The sequence below is a fragment of the Rhea pennata genome, chromosome 3 (assembly GCF_028389875.1).
Source record: "Rhea pennata isolate bPtePen1 chromosome 3, bPtePen1.pri, whole genome shotgun sequence".
Classification (NCBI taxonomy): domain Eukaryota; kingdom Metazoa; phylum Chordata; class Aves; order Rheiformes; family Rheidae; genus Rhea; species Rhea pennata.
Genome location: NC_084665.1, coordinates 58946016 through 58959078, shown reverse-complemented (window position 1 = coordinate 58959078; position 13063 = coordinate 58946016).

Here is a 13063-nt window from a genome sequence, read left to right as displayed (position 1 = left end):
ATGCTATTCATGAAGAATTCACCATGTAAATGTAGATTTTCTCTGGAGATAATTGAACAACAAGAAATGCTTTACAGCTGAGATTCCTTTTTATATCTTTTAGAAAATATATCTTCCTCAAAAAATATAAACAATCATCAGATGAAAACCAAATGTTGAGAGATATGCACAGATTTTGGGACAACCTGTTAACTGTTTATTATTTAGATAACCTCACAACAGCAACAGAATATTAAATACTCCTGCAATCCTCACAGTTCCCATCCATTGAATTATTTGTATATGTTTGTTCATTTCATTTTAGAAATAAACTTAATCATAGATGTGTGGTCTCTAATTCAGAAAAGCATTCAAGGTCATGTCTATGCCCACCCCGTCTGAGGAAATTCCTTACATATATTCTTAAGATCCACAGTTTCAAGAAAACACATGCGTAGGTCCTAAAATCATGACTCTAGTTCTTGTCCTAGGACTTTGCACGATAACGGTGAGGGAATACAAAAATAAAAACTAATTAGCTAAAGATGTTTAGCTAAAAGTCTGTGACAGTTGTGACAGCATGTGCTATGGAAGTGTTGCAGCCCAGCACCTACCCTCTTGTCCTACTCATCTCCAGCCCAGTCCAAATCGCTGTCTGATTGCTCTAAAACCCTCTGTTTTTTCTCTTGCCTCTTGCCCCTGTTGCCTAAGGAAGAAGGATTCAAACAGAGGGAAAAGCTGCAGAGGCAGAGAGCAGCCAGGCCTGAGGTGGGCAGAGCCAGACCCACCCAAAGACCCAGACAACTTCAGCAGGAAAAGCTGTTTTGTGCTTCTCTATGATTCAGGAGTCCCAGTATCTGACAGGGTGAAAGCAAGGGAGTCCTAGCTCCCTTCCACTTCTCTTTTGCTCCCCTTAGCAGGAGAAATTATGAATTGAATGTTGGTTGAATGTTGACCATACAAAAAGGGAAGTAGAGGAAGAAAAAGACCTTTCATGGCATCTTTCACTTTTGTAGTATTTAAAGTAACAAAAAGGGTCTGAAGATTAGCAAATCAAATTAATTCTTTCATTTACAAAGTCATCTATAAATTAGCACATGCATATTTTATATATATGTTAAAAATATGTGTGTGTGTATTTTTTAAAAAACATTCTATAGCTGAAGGCATTTTGATCTGCATGCCTATAATCTTGAGCTGAGTTCCAGGTTCAAAGACAGAGTGTAAAGACGCTCACCCATTTAGTTAGAGTAATTTATAATAGATCGGTTTATTCTATTGATAAAGTATTGTTAACTGAAAAAAGCTAGCTAATGAGTTTCAAGTGTCATAGGAAGTTGCAGTGTGTTGAACTGCAAATGCTTGTAAGTGGAGATAGTAACGTGTAGAAAGGATTCTAGAGAAATTAAGATATTGGGAAAAAAAAGGATAAGTGTGATGCTGCAAACTGCTTCGTTGCACAACAAATCTGAGCGTGGTGCAACATGAGCTACTCCAGAGAGCTCTGCAAAATTAAAATCTGGGAGAAAAGGAGACTGGAGATGTCTCCTCCAGCACATGCACTCCTCCTAAGCACAGAGTTTTGAGTGACTGCTACAGTCCTCACTTTCTCTAACAGTGGTATCTGAGCAAAGTACATTTGAGAACTACTGACCTAGAGCTTCACAAGAAATAAGAATGAAATTTCTATGAGCCTATGGATCTTCTCATTAACCTCTTGGCCTTATTCTTCCAACTTTGTTGTTTCATAATAGACCTTTTTTCATCCAATTGTAGTCAATACAAAATGAGGATTTTCAGTGCTTGTCAGTGACTGCTGCTGGTTGAATGTTAACTGACTTTCAGCACACATATTTGAACATAGTGGCCTTAAGTCAGGTAATTCCTCTTGTATAAAATGGGACAGATAATAAAATGTACTTTACAAAAACTAAGAAAGTGATCTTTAGAGATTAATCCTGCTGTTGTTAAGAATATTTACTACAAAAGACCAACTTGCACTTAATGCTCATAGGTGTTGAGTCACTTAGTGAGGTTGAAAGTAGAATTAGAACTTAGATGATTATTCTTTACCAGCAGCTGATCTCCCTTACCAGCTGATATTTCATATTAAATTGTAGTCTTGGCATTTCATCAAAATGAGCTGCAGTTTATATCCTACATTTACCTCATGTCCTTTAGTCAGCTTATTGTGAAACTGCACAAAAGGAGAGTTAGGGAAGCAGCTGTGATATCTCTGCTCTTCAATACAGACAGCATATTTGCAAGCAATTACATTTCAGCTTCTCTTCTGAGTTCATATCCTCTATGCACATCAGAGATGGCAAATTAATTACTATAATGGTTAGGGTAACGTAATAGAAAACAAAGTACATTCGAATCCAGAGGTCAGTTTTGGGAATTATCTGTTTTCCCGAAGAGGGAAAAAAAAAGACCAAGGGAAAATGAACAAAGATTCAAAAGTTATTCATATATTTTTTTAAAGAAACCTCCCCTAAATAAGCTGCCTCTTCCTTTGGCTTGTTTTTATTTCTAAAAGATGGAGAGGCCAGATGTGAATCCTCAGAAGCAGAATTTGACATGCTGGATCACCAAAGCCTCACAGGAGTATCAACCTACCTTAGATTTAATATTTCTTCCCAAAACTCAGTCTGAATTTTGTAAAGTCTTCCTGAAAGCTTTTGCTGCACATTTACTCATTCTTACTCTCTTCCTTGTTATCATACCAGAAGGGGCTTGCCATGCTGAGACATAGAGGTTGTATAGGACAGGGAAGTATGTGGCAACATAGAGGTATATGGGAAGTACTCCTTGTACTGTGCAGTTCACAGATCATGTGTCTCATCACATAAGTCTAGTGGAAAAACCTGTGTCAAAGCTGCCAATTTGGAATTTGCCTGAAGAAGTGCAAGTTTAACACTACATGAAGTAGAAAGTCATGAATTGTTTCGCTGAGCTACATGTTTTTATATAGCAAAATCTTAAGTATTTCCTTTTTCATTTGGTCCCTTTGGACTCACAGAGGGTTTTTGTCTTTGTAAGCAGTGAGCAAAAACTTCAGCTATGCCACAAAATGAAGCTTTTTCTAGGAAGCTTTGTACATGCAGAGTTTACTTCATTTGATCTCTTAATTTTTATCAGTCAATAAAAGATTCAGTTTCCTTCTATCTTTTCTGATAACTAAATAAGTTTTAACCTTAAAAACATTTGGTTTATTGGAAAGCCTGCAGGAATCATTTTGAAGGAGGATGTTACAAAAACATAGGCAAAAGTGGGTCAATGTTCAAACCTGGTATAAATTCACATTCATTTATTGACTCCATATAAACTCCATATAAATAGCTACATTCCTAAAGCAATCTGATTAGTGTGAATCCAATTCTCTTCTTATACACTCTCATAGAAATTAGAAGAAAATCCCCTGACGTCTCTGAAATTATGATCTATCAAGATTGGCCTTTAGATTTTTCTTTCTCTTCATGTGGTGACTAGATCTCCCAGTCTACTGGGAGTTTAGGTACAGCACTGTCAATCAGAAAAAAGACCAGACTACCAACCTCTCAAGGCAGAGATTTACTTAAAAAATAAGCCTGAGATTTAGGCAAAAAAAAAAACATAACTATGCAAATTTCTTATAGGTAAGCAGTTCTCTGAGGCAGATAGCCAATCCATCTTTGGGTGACTGAACATCACTAGGTGCCTGGTTACTGCAGATGAGGCAACTTCAAAAATCTTGTCTTGTTGTGTATTATTTTTATTCCTTATAATGCACTGGATGCACACTGTTCAATTCTCTACTTGCTGATTTATTAATCTTTCAGACTTGTTTAATATATTTCCAGGCAACCCAATCACAAACTCAACAACGCAAGAAAGAGCATCATTACAGAATCACAGAATGGTTGAAGTTGGAAGGGACCTCTGGAGATCATCTAGTCCAATCCCCCTGCTCAGGCAGGGTCACCTAGAGCATGTTAGGCAGGGCTGCATCCAGGCGGGCCTTGAAGATCTCCAGAGAAGGAGACTCCACAACCTCTCTGGGCAACCTGTGCCAGTGCTCCGTCACTCTCACAGGGAAGAAGTTTTTTCTTATATTCAGGTGGAGCTTCCTACATTTCAGTTTGTGCCTATTGCCTCTTGTCCTGTCACTGGGCACCACTGGAAAGAGTCCAGCCCCATCCTCTTGACACCCTCCCTTCAGGTATTTTTAGACATTGATAGGATCCCCTCCACTCTCAATCTTCTCTTCCCCAGGCTGAAGAGGCCCAGCTCTCACAGTCTTGCCTCACAAGACAGATGCTCCAGCCCTCTGATCATCTTCGTAGCCCTATGCTGGACTCTCTCCGGTAGCTCCATGTCTCTCTTGTCCTGAGGAGCTCAGAATTGGACACAACAAATCATTCAATGTCTTCTTTCACATACTAACAGACAAAAGCGTTGTTCATATATGTAACTTTTCTACTAGCATTTTCAACAGTTAAGATTTGACATCTAAGACAGACACTCATGTTTCTTTATGGCTTGGACTACAGTTTAGTTGTAGTAATCAATTACTCTAAGACTTTTACTACACTTCAGTTGTAGTAATCAGAGCAATAAAATCTTCCTTGCCAAAAAATAGAAATCACTAATGTAAGACTATTTTAGGTATTTTATTTTATTTCATTACTAGCTCTTCCTTAGGTAGGATTGTTGAGAAAAATTTTGGAATTAAGCAATTAAAAATTTTTAAAAGTTCTAAAAAGCAAAAAAACAAGGTACACAACTTCATGGGTGTGCTTTTACTGAAAGACCTTTCATTTACGTGTAACATCAGTTGGAGAGAACAGAGTACACAGATCCTTTTCTCCCCAAGCTCTGCCCTCATGGGAAGAATTTGAATTACAAAAAACTGAGGAGGTGTGATTTCATTTCCCTTTCACATCTGAAGAACAGTGTGGGGTCAAGAGTCTTTATTTTATTTGCTTAGTGAGTGGTATAGAAAATGTGCTTTTTGAAGAACACGAGCACTTCAGAAAAACAGAAATCCATATAAACTGAATGAAATCTCTTTTCAAAATGAATCTGTATTCAGCTTTTCCTCCCACTTGAGTAAAAAACTGAGTACACTATGCCAAAGGTTGGAAGCTCGAGAAACCATTATTCATTTATTTGTTATCGGCTTTATTATAACTTCTGCAGAATGAGGAAGATATCTGTTTTATTTCCTATAAATATCGTATAAACTTCAGACTGTCTAGCTATTAACCTGCCTGAATGCACAAAACTATATCAGAAAAAGCTGTTAGCACAAAAACAACAGGAAATAAAACAGCTGCAACCCCCTGGTCCTTGAGAGAACAAGGGCGAGCTGCTGCTAGCCCGTGAGCAGAGCTGCAGAGCCGAGTCTCCTGGGAGCAGGGAGACCTGCATCCAAGCAGGTGAGCAGACTGCAACCTTCCCATCCCTAAATTTAGGATCAAAGCAAATTTTAAAACCGTAAAGATGCTTAGGTAAGCAGACCGGAGACCGAGTGGATTTTGAACGTGCTGACAGAGATACTAGGAGGAAGCAAAAGATTACAGCAGTTTGCAGTAAGATTTGCAAAGGGAGGGAGGAAGACAACTGGGTAGGAAAAGCTTACAGCAACTGACTAGGAAAAATTAGGGGTGCAGACTGAATAGGCAGCTAGTTGCTGTAAAATTTTAATCCTTTTGCTTTATGCACTGCAGACCTCGTGGTTGACATAACAAAGAATATTTTTGCTCTACAGAAAGTGTTTTTGAGCCACTTAAATCAAATACTGTTGAGTTTAATGGGTGTTTCTGTCATTGTTATGCAACTATTATTGAGTTACAGCACTTGAAGGAGAGGTGGGAAGTAGAGCAAGCAGCACACAGATCCTGTCCTGGTGTGATCAGATAGTTTCACTTACAACAAAAAGACTGAGTTATGTATATCACTTAAAGGGTGCTCCTGAGAGAAACAGAACATGTAAAGACCAGCTTATCTGCAGCTGTGACACGTCCGTCTGTGTGATACTGTAACCAAGGAGCTGCACTTTTGGATTTTCTAAGGCAGCAATACCTTCCTTCAGATGAAATTATGGATGTTCAGCATTTCTGAACATCAGACCTTTGATGAAAAAGCCAACTACAACACAACACTATGAAAAGCATGGGTTGCTCTTGGTTCCTAAAGGTTATTTTAATTTGTCAAAGTGTTAGTAGCAATGTATTCATAGCATACATACTTTAGAGGCCCAATCCTGCTATTCATACCTGAAGGTAAACCCACAGTGATGTTTAAAAGCATTTTGAAACCCTTTGGAGGACTGAAGCTTTGTTAATTGTTGCTTCTGATTCTTCTTCTTTCACTTGCAAGCTGAAGAGGTATGTTACCTATTGCCATAATCAGAAAAACTGGGCTGGATCACAAATCGCACTTGATATTATAGCATCATTTTAAATATATGTTACACTACTTTCAGCTAGGAAAAAGTATAATAGAACACTCCTAATGCCATTTGTTTAACTATTTATACACAGAGGCCTCTGGAGGAATGTGATGTATTTGTTTCACTTAACTCAGTCATGATTAAATTTCTGGCAATCTGAACAGCAGGCACACATCTATATTTCTTTTCTTTATTTCATTACTAGCTGATAATTTTATTGTATTTCATTTTTAGATTCATCTCATGAACACAGTATGTTTAGCATTCAGCTAGATCTTTCTTATTTTTAGATCAAGTCTGATTCAGACTAAGCTTTACAAAAAAATCCAACCAGTACCTTTTGTTCTTAGAACCATTTAAAATCAATTTGTGATCCTCTCCCCTCAATCTTTTCTTTTAAAACTGATAATATTTTCTGCATGAGAAGTTGCTGACTTGAGAACAATAAAATATGCTAAAACTATACATGCATTTTTCCTTTTAATTGGTTTTATTATATCTGTACATTTTCTTATCACTTTCTTAGAAATGGGATTCTATCATGAAAAGCTCAGTACAAAAGAGCAAATAAAGACCCTACTCGTTCCCTCTGTGACTGCATGTATCGGAATAGAGACCTCTACTAGGACAGTCATTCCATCTTCCCTTTCTCAGGTCATAGGTAAAAGTTGTTTTTTGTTCTCTAAGGATTTGGGAGGGGTAAGAACGACAAGTGTTTTTTCTTTTGATGTAAAATCTCTGAAGAAAGCCTGTCAGCCTTCCATCTCGTGCAAAACTTCCCAGTTTTATCTACATCAGAACACTCTGAAAGACTGGGTTTGGGAGCACCCTATGTTAATTCTTGCCTTAAAGCGTAAATGCTGAGTAGCTCATCTGTAACATGGTAATGACTACTTGGATCCTAATTTGGATACCCTGATATCTATATCAGTAGCAATCAGAGAAGCCAAATGCATGATTTATTATGAAATTCATTTCCACAAAGACTTCCGTGAGTCTACCTGTGGATTTTGTCTTGTTTTTATGCTCATCCAAACCCCTAAAAGTTCAAAATTTTCCACTGCTCTGATGGAAGAAAGACAATGCACAAGTTTAGGAGATGCCACTTTTATTTTTTTCTCCAGTCTTCAAAATATTCAGATGATGACTGGAATTGGAATAGAAAGAGAACTAGAAATGGAACCTCAAAATTCTCCTAGCTGTTATCTCAAGCACAAAAGCTACATTGTAGAAAAGTGCCACGGGAAAGTAAGACTGATATGAAATATTTGAAATGTCAAACAACAAATTATTTTAAGGTTAACTAAATTTTCTTTCTATCCAGCTGTTCTCTCTGTAGTATAATATGTCATTAGGATTTATTCAAAATCGAAGTATTTTAATGTTTAATATTCTGAGAATAGCTGACAATGATAAAATTTCATTCAGATGAATATATTGATACAATAATTGAGGAAAGAATACCTTAGTTTTCATAGTTCATAGTTCTTAACTAAGATTATAATTAAGAATTTATATATTTATTTATAATTATATAGAGGTCAAATTGATCTAAAGTGTAAAGGTAATTAAATGCAACAAAATTAATTTTATGAAGTGTATTATCTTTGCATTATAAAATGATTTTATTTGTCAGTTCCTAGTAATCACAAAAATGTTAACTTACATTTTTAAATAGTAGGCATACAATACTGCATATATGTCCATTTTTGTCCTTGAAGCCATAACAGTCTGTTTTGATACACTGCCACCAGCCATATGAGGTTTATCCTGTGTCTAGCATTTGAGAGTGCACCAGAGAATTTAAAAATTTTGTGCAAGTTTTTTAGACACAGAGTACAGGCTTAGAGTTTGCTCAGCCCTTCCTTACAATGCAAGTAGACTGGTGGAATGTGAATTCTTTGGCACATAAGTATGTCTTGAAGAAAAAGGTAGTACAGAAGAAGTAAGAAGTATGGACAGTGAGCGATCTGACGCTCAAATTCTTTCCTTAGCTCCTTTTTATTTAGCAGCAGAGGCATAGTCTGTATATCCTGGAGGATCAAGTAGGTGACCTCAAAGAGCCACTTTCATGTGGCTAAACAACCTCTTTTCTCTCAGCTTACCTGTGGCAAGAGACCTGAAATACTTTCCTTAGAGTTTGGAATTAAAAAAAAAAATTTCAACAGGAGATTCTTTCATCTTTCATTTACACAAAAGACCAAAAAGGAATATATTTTGCACAGATATTAGTTAATCAATTGACAGTCATATCAGTCTTATTGCCTAGATGATGTCAACTGCTTCTTTTAGTGTAGGAAAAAGCGTAATTTTTAAAAATGAAAAAAAAACTTTATAATGAAATTCATAATTAAAGTTTTCACTTGCTCTATCAACTGCTGCCAGTGGTACTGTACAGTAAGCACATCTGTAAGCATTTCAAGATGCATCCTGCGAACTGCAATTAGTTGTATCCAAAAAGACATTTCACCATATTTTTCATGAGGCTGTTGCTGGGGGCTATTGAGCTCCAGTGGTTTATATTGGCTAATAATACCTAACACACCTAACATACCTAGGTCTGCATTGCTGAAAGTTTACTCATCCTTCTGTTTTTGTTTATTGTTTTTCATCTGCATTTTCTGCTTTGATTGATATTTCCCATTGATACAAGAAGTATAGAGCTCATATATCTGAGATTTGGTACAAACATGTAAATTCTGACCGTGAACTGTCCGCATCATCTTTTAATAAGAATCTTAGCCAACATCATATCTTCAAGAATACAGTGCTGGCAGTAATTAGTCTTTTATACAAGACTTATTTTATGTTACTATTTTCATATAATGTATATTTTTATCTCGTCTTTGAAAGATCAAATCATGTTTGTCATGTAAATTCCATCTTGTGAATACGTAGATGTCTTAAAAGAACATTGTAGCTCCCAAGGAATTGAAGCAACAGTGTTTTTTCTCCGATTGCCACTTACAGATAGTTTTCTTCCAAATCCCACCAGCTGAAAAAAAGAAAAAGGAAAAAATGAACAAGTCATGGAAAGCATACAATACAACTCATTCACAAATACAGCACCTTAAATAGATTGTATAAAGAGGAAAAAAATAGTACATAGATATTTTCATTTGTGATTTACTCATGCAAGGTTAATTCTCAGTTTAGATGCAGAATTTAATTGAAGACTTGAAGACTTCCTCCTTTTTTTTTTTTCCTTTTGCTCTGCTCAGTCTTCCACCTGAGTAAACTGCAACACAAGACACTTGCCTGAGGATCCAACAGTGAGTCACTTGTTCAGATCTCCCTGCCCAGGATCCTTTTGACTTTTAGGTATCTTGCTTCAGTTCAGTTGGGATTGGCCAAGTCTGTGAGAGTTCAGCAGCAGTTGGTACAAAATATATTTATTTAAAAGAGTTACTTAAGAAAACAAGGAAACTGAACTTCCAAAGTTCTGTTACAAACAAATTGTATAAAACAGGTAAATTCTCATCAGTCATGTTCAATTCCACCAACTGCAAATCTAGTCCAGTATATTTTCATACTGGTACAGATGCTGAGTGTGATAGATCTTTTGCATATGTTTCAGTAACTTAATCTGTTTTCCTTTTATACTGAGTACAGTATCTGCTTAGAATGAAAAGATGATACAATTGTAGTAGCCCTGGTCCTCATAAGTTCAGCAGCTGGTTTGAAATGTATACATGCTGCTTATTTTTAAACATGCAAAACAACTGGGAGGAGAGCAAAGGAAAATGCAGAATTCAAATTGATTACCAGAGTAGGTTATAAATAATATGTAAAACAATGGTATGTAAATGTACTATGGTATCACATAGTTATAATACTTTGCAACAAAAACATTTTATTTAATTATAGACCATCAAAATCATTCTCCAAAGCTAGGCAGAATTTTAGACAAAGCTAAATAGTTTTTGAATGTTTCATACAAGGGGCAACTGCATTCTCATTTACTTCCTATTTTGAAGGCAAACTTAAGGCTAATAAAAGAAATTAGAGCAACAAAATTCTTCCATTTATGAGCAAAGCAACTTGGGCAACAATTATCTCTTCTACATTGCCAGGATTTGAGATCTATCTCTTAGATTTAGGATGACTGTCCAGTTTCATAAGTAAGTTATTTTGTGTCACATAAGTGTGTGGGATTCTCTCTGTTCACATTTCAGGCGATAATAATGTTCTTGTACTGATCATTCATCTGAAGCTGTACTGTTGAAAGCGACCTGGTGAAGTGATAAAAATCATTAAAATATCACCATTTTGGCAACTACACTTAAATGATGTAGGCTAAACTAGTCACACATCCAAAACTCTATGGCCAGATATCTCAGAAAAATATATTATATAAAAAATGTTTTCTCCGAAATCATCTATATTAAGTCAAAACTACTAAGAGATAGTTTTAACAAGCATAAATGAATAAAATAGAATATTTTTTATCACATCAAATACTACTTAATAAGCACATACTTCTTGTTTAATACAAGTCTGTTATTTCTCTTCCAATTTAGGGAAATTAATTTCAAATATGATTTATAGTATTTGAACAGTTTGAGTATATCTATGAATTCATTGTTTGAGTTCTTATTTATGCAATTTTTCATTTCAGCACAGTTACAGTGAACACAGAGTGGATTAGGTATTTCAGAATATGAAAATCCACATGTTGGTAAATTAGCCTGTTCCATTTCCTAGATCTTTAGAGTTAATTACTGGTTAATTCATATAGCATAATTGAAACTAATATTGAAGTTGACAAACTGGGTCCTCACCTACAGTGAATCAATAAATTTGAAATGTAAACTGCACCTCATATAAATCTGTAGGATCAAGCATTGTGCTGGGAACTTTTGATATTATTAGTGTCACTCAGTAGGATATCTTGATAGCTATCCATCTTTTTTTTTTCCTCTCATTCACACTTTATGCAAGGGCATAAAGACCATGACTTGTGAATACTGATACAGAAAATTTTGTTTTTCCAGATATTTGAAATATTTGACAGATATTAGACAGAATTTGAAAGAACCTTTAAGATATGCTAACATGATACTATTAAAGCTATTTGAAAGAAATGAAAGGAGATCTCTGCAAGCAGCAGATTTGCTTGCTGTGCCCCATTTCGTCCTTCCGTGTTCTAAGTTATTTCAGAATGGAGTTGGCTCTCCTCTGCTCCAGAGGCATGCCAGCTGCCATGGGAGAGTGCCGCATTGACCTCTGCATTCTGGATGACTCTGACAGAATCGAGTCATTTGACATTAAAATAATGTTCAGTGACTCTGTCATTTTCAAGCAATTTCCTGAATAATATCCAATCTATTAATATACAGGAAACTGCTGCTTAACAAAGGTTGGATTCAGTGAATCCAGGAGCACCATCTAATTATTAACTTCCCTTATTATCTGCTATGATACAGACATTTTCAGTATCAGAGAGTGAAGGACATAGAAGGAATATATAGATATAACTGACATCTTTTTCTGAAACATTGCAGTGATCTTGTATTTTCCTCGTAATCTAATGCTTTGAATCTAATGGGAAAAGTAAACTGAGCTAAATATATGATGGGTATATGTATCTCCATCTATATAGGTATAGAAATAGATATAGGAGTCTTTGCTCCCAAAATGCATAGAAATATGCAGGGAAATAAAAGCCAAATTGCAGCCCAAGTCTGTAGGAAACAGGATAAGAAATACTGAGTTTAACTAGGAATTTCTTTACTTTTGCTGCTTGACATGTTAATTGATTGCTGTTGATTACAGCCCAGATTAAATTTTCTTTCTCTGTCAGTCTTCTTGACCTAAATGAAAACAGAAAGCTGTCTAATCTATAATTGATACAACCTGGACATTGTGACTGCTTATTTCAGTGCTACTCTTGTGTTTGGTTTGTTGATGTTACCTAACATCAATATTAAACAACAATAAGAATCATACATATAGCCAGACTTTTACAGGTGCTGAGTGACTTTCACAAGGATGCCCAAATAGATATTGTACTCACTTGTTACTTTTTAGATAGCTAAGACAATCCCAGCTGTGAAGTGTGTGTGCTTGATTGCTTTTCCATGGCATCTTAAAGTGTATATGCTAAATGAGGTCTGTGCTAGGGTACTTTAAACTTGACAAAAAGATCATTGCTTTACTCAAGTGACTGACTATATATTGTGAGCCCCAAAGAACTGGATCATTAAGGAATATATTTTCAGCAGCTAGAACAAGGAGTGATGGTGGATTGAAAGATATGACATACTGTTGTACTTTGATGAATATCGAAGATCGTCTCTTCAGGAAAAATTGAAGGCCATGGTTGTTCTAATGTCAAAAAGTAGATAAGCCCAGGGGAAAAAGGGAAGGGAACCACGAGATAAAAATTGAACTGCTGAAATGTAGTGAGTGAAATGTGGTGATTACATTAGTCATTATACTGTAGTCAATTGGATTAGCAAGTAGCTCTGGCAATAGTATTGATGAAGAAGTAATGGAAAACTTACTTTAACTGCAACCAATTGGCTTACAGTAAATTTGATAATGAGAGTCGAGTTTTCAAGTTCTGTTGAGGTCAAAGGTGGTTTTGTTAAACTCTGAACTTTTGGATAATTATGTAAAATGAGTGGTATCATTCCCTTCTCACAA